This window comes from Drosophila sechellia, unplaced genomic scaffold, assembly GCF_004382195.2.
Source record: "Drosophila sechellia strain sech25 unplaced genomic scaffold, ASM438219v1 Y_33, whole genome shotgun sequence".
NCBI lineage: Eukaryota > Metazoa > Arthropoda > Insecta > Diptera > Drosophilidae > Drosophila > Drosophila sechellia.
The window spans coordinates 62,972-67,747 of NW_022611401.1; the positions used below are offsets into that span (position 1 = coordinate 62,972).

The following is a 4,776-nucleotide window of genomic DNA, read 5'->3' on the forward strand; positions in this document are numbered from 1 at the left end:
TTTACTATCGGTCTCATGGTTATATTTAGTTTTAGATGGAGTTTACCACCCACTTAGTGCTGCACTATCAAGCAACACGACTCTTTGGAAACATCATCTAGCAATCATTAACGTTATACGGGCCTGGCACCCTCTATGGGTAAATGGCCTCATTTAAGAAGGACTTAAATCATTAATTTCTCATACTAGAATATTGACGCTCCATACACTGCATCTCACATTTGCCATATAGACAAAGTGACTTAGTGCTGAACTGTTTTCTTTTCGCTCGCCGCTACTAAGAAAATCCTTGTTAGTTCTTTTCCTCCCCTAATTAATATGCTTAAATTCAGGGGGTAGTCCCATATGAGTTGAGGTTGTATATATAACTATATTTTGCCATAAATTCTTTATATATAAATGATAAAACAATCAATTAAATTCGTTATAAATAGTTCCAATAGTTCTTGTAAGCAAAGTCAATTTTTATCCATTTAACGAACCAACGAAGAATAATAACAAAACCAAGATTTTTCTTTTTCCGAATCATTCTAGATGAAAAATATTTCAATTTTTTATGCTAGACATTTCTCAGTATTATTTGATTGAAAAAGAAAATATTTCTCTTCGTTTTTCACATTCAAATGTGAGATAATGTTTTTCATTTCTTTTTTAATATTATGAATAAAATCATTATTTAATCCAATAATATACCATATGCTTATAAAAAATTTATAAACAACTTAATTAGCATAGTCTTACAACCCTCAACCATATGTAGTCCAAGCAGCACTATAAAATTAATTAAAGTACATAACAGCATGGACTGCGATATGCGTTCAAAATGTCGATGTTCATGTGTCCTGCAGTTCACACGATGACGCACAGTTTGCTGCGTTCTTCATCGACCCATGAGCCGAGTGATCCACCGCTTAGAGTTTTATAATTCAATTTTATATAATGTCAATATTGTTTTTATTGAAGAAATTAAAAATACACCATTTTACTGGCATATATCAATTCCTTCAATAAATTTATTTTTATACCTAAAATAAATGTTGCGAAATGTCTTAGTTTCATATAAGCATTATGTATCATAATAATCTGGTTATGGTTTGCTATTTTGGGTGACACATACTGCAAAATTTATATAAAACATTAACCTGATGGATGACAGGTACAAACATTGTATATTTTAGGTTGTTGCATTAGCCAACGTATGCTCATAACATAGATGAACAATACATATTCGCAACGCGTGTATATTATGGTCCATATACACACACACTTATTTTGATTACCACACATTCAAAATTATTTTTATTTTAATTCGACTTCTACTTTCGAATTTAGTTTAGTTTCTTCGATTTCCATTTTCGAGAATTTGTTTTTATAGGAAACGCCGTTGTTGTAGTAAGTACTGCCACAATACGCACAGCAACATTAATAATGTTAAAGTCTTTTTATGAGGTTGCCAAGCCCCACATATAAAATAAAAGCCATCTTCATTTTATTTTGACTTTAACTTTTGATTCCGTGGAATCATTTTGTAATATTTTTATTTTGGTAAATTGTATTTATTTGTATAATAACAAATATTTATTAACGATAAGGATATTATACAATAATGATCCTTCCGCAGGTTCACCTACGGAAACCTTGTTACGACTTTTACTTCCTCTAAATAATCAAGTTCGGTCAACTTTTGCGAAACAACCGTAACACGCAAGGCGTCACAGTGATCACGTCCGGAGACCTCACTAAATAATTCAATCGGTAGTAGCGACGGGCGTGTGTACAAAGGCAGGGACGTAATCAATGCGAGTTAATGACTCACACTTACTGGGAATTCCAAGTTATGTGAACAGTTTCAGTCCACAATCCCAAGCATGAAAGTGGTTCAGCGGTTTACCCGGACCTCTCGTCTAGGAAATACACGTTGATACTTTCATTGTAGCGCGCGTGCAGCCCAGGACATCTAAGGGCATCACAGACCTGTTATTGCTCAATCTCATTATTGCTAGACGCATTTGTCCATTTAAGAAGCTAGTGTCCTTATAATGGACAACCAACAGGTACGGCTCCACTTACATAAACACATCAAACCAATAAACATTTTACTGCCACCATGAATGAAGGCTACATAATCCTGAAGATATCTATTTAATATATGAGTCTCGTTCGTTATCGGAATTAACCAAACAAATCACTCCACGAACTAAGAACGGCCATGCACCACCACCCATAGATTCGAGAAAGAGCTATCAATCTGTCTTACACACTTATGTTCGGACCTGGTAAGTTTTCCCGTGTTGAGTCAAATTAAGCCGCAGGCTCCACTCCTGGTGGTGCCCTTCGTCAATTCCTTTAAGTTTCAGCTTTGCAACCATACTTCCCCCGGAGCCCAAAAAGCTTTGGTTTCCCGGAAGCGACTGAGAGAGCCATAAAAGTAGCTACACCCAATTGCTAGCTGGCATCGTTTATGGTTAGAACTAGGGCGGTATCTGATCGCCTTCGAACCTCTAACTTTCGTTCTTGATTAATGAAAACATCTTTGGCAAATGCTTTCGCTTAAGTTAGTCTTACGACGGTCAAGAATTTTACCTCTCGCGTCGTAATACTAATGCCCCAAACTGCTTCTATTAATCATTACCTCTGATCTGAAAACCAATGAAAGCAGAACAGAGGTCTTATTTCATTATCCCATGCACAGAATATTCAGGCATTTGAAGCCGCTTTAAGCACTCTAATGTTCAAATAATAGTACCGCCACATACACTCGTTTAAGGCACTAGTGCAGTTTTTAATAGGAGAACATATGAAAAAATACAATATTATAATCACATATAAGAACTCACACCGGTAACTACGCTACATACATAAAGGTATAGTACTACCACAATTGTAAGTTGTACTACCCGTATGAAGCACAAGTTCAACTACGAACGTTTTAACCGCAACAACTTTAATATACGCTATTGGAGCTGGAATTACCGCGGCTGCTGGCACCAGACTTGCCCTCCAATTGGTCCTTGTTAAAGGATTTAAAGTGTACTCATTCCAATTACAGGGCCTCGGATATGAGTCCTGTATTATTTTATTCGTCTATCTACTACTCCGCCGCGGATGGAGTGGGTAATTTACGCGCCTGCTGCCTTCCTTAGATGTGGTAGCCGTTTCTCAGGCTCCCTTCCGGAATCGAACCTGATTCCCCGTTACCCGTTGCAACCATGGTAGTCCTAGATATACCATCAAAAGTTGATAGGGCAGACATTTGAAAGATCTGTCGTCGGTACAAGACCATACGATCTGCATGTTATCTAGAGTTCAACCAATATAACGATCTTGCGATCGCTTGGTTTTAGCCTAATAAAAGCACATGTCCCATAAGGTTCATGTTTTAATTGCATGTATTAGCTCTAGAATTACCACAGTTATCCAAGTAATGTTAACGATCTAAGGAACCATAACTGATATAATGAGCCTTTTGCGGTTTCACTTTTAATTCGTGTGTACTTAGACATGCATGGCTTAATCTTTGAGACAAGCATATAACTACTGGCAGGATCAACCAGAATAATGTTTTTCCTTCATATTCCATTCATATTTTTTGAATCGAAATAAGCAATATAATAGATATATAGATTTTTCACTTTATATAATTCCATGATTTTTATTATATTGAATAAAATTCAATATTTCGCCTTTGGGTAAAATTTTAAATATATAAATATAAGTAAAAAATCTATTCGATTACGGCCATTTTTATATAGCATTCGTAATCCATATTTTCATTTTTAATTTATACTTGTTTTACCAATATAACAAGAATTTCATATAATTATTGTAATATATAGTTTCTATAATTTTATCTTTTTATATATACATATTTCATTATAAAATATCATTTTATTTCCAACATACATAATTATTGTATCACACATGTACAATTTTTGTTTAACCAATATAAATATTAAGTTAAATCATTTGCATTTTGAAGATAAATTTAAAATTTATCTCTTTTCATATATCTCTCTGGTAATATATAACATAAAACCAAGCGCATATGATAATATTTCCACATTTAATATATAATTTTATATTTCTTTCATAGAATCCATATTTGTATTATACCGTAACGATATAATAATCCAACTATACGGCAGGTAATAAATTAATATTTGCCTGCCTCCAAAAATTAACGATAATATATGGAAACATTTGTTATTCTATATATAATAGAAACTTGACTTTTGTTTCAACGATATTATCTAAAAAGCGTATATTCCTATTATCCGCGGAGCCAAGTCCGTGTTCTATAGAACTGAGAAACAAATTTGTACGGATAATAATATACTTTATTTTATGTAACCAATATAAACATAATCCGAAATAAATATTTCGAATAATGCGGGAGGTCGGCAACCACTGCCTACCTATAGTAGTTTTTGAAACCGCTGTCCTCAAAGCGGGTATTTTCAATTCCGTTTGCCACCCAACATACGGTCTATTCTCTTATATATTAAGAATTATAGGAACATTTCATTTTTTTTCCATTATTCATATATAATATGATTATTTTTTTTTATACATATAATAAATATTAATTTTTATATGTTTATTATTTAATTTCTCATATATATGCCAAATCATAGAATAATAGTTTTGAACAATATGAGAGGTCGGCAACCACTGCTACCTATAGTAGTTTTTGAACCCTCTTCGTAATTCGGTCGTTACACTACTATAACCCTCTCACTATAATGGCTTTTCTCTATAATAAAAGAGAATATGGGA

The 4,776-nt window shown here is 33.6% G+C and overlaps 1 non-coding gene across 1 annotated transcript; it reads right to left on the reverse strand.

Moving 5' to 3' along the window:
* Positions 1-740: 740 nt before the first annotated feature.
* Positions 741-919, reverse strand: LOC116803453. The gene has a single exon (XR_004363612.1). It is a non-coding gene; the product is annotated as a 5.8S ribosomal RNA (ribosomal RNA).
* Between the last annotated feature and the right edge of the window lie 3,857 nt (positions 920-4,776).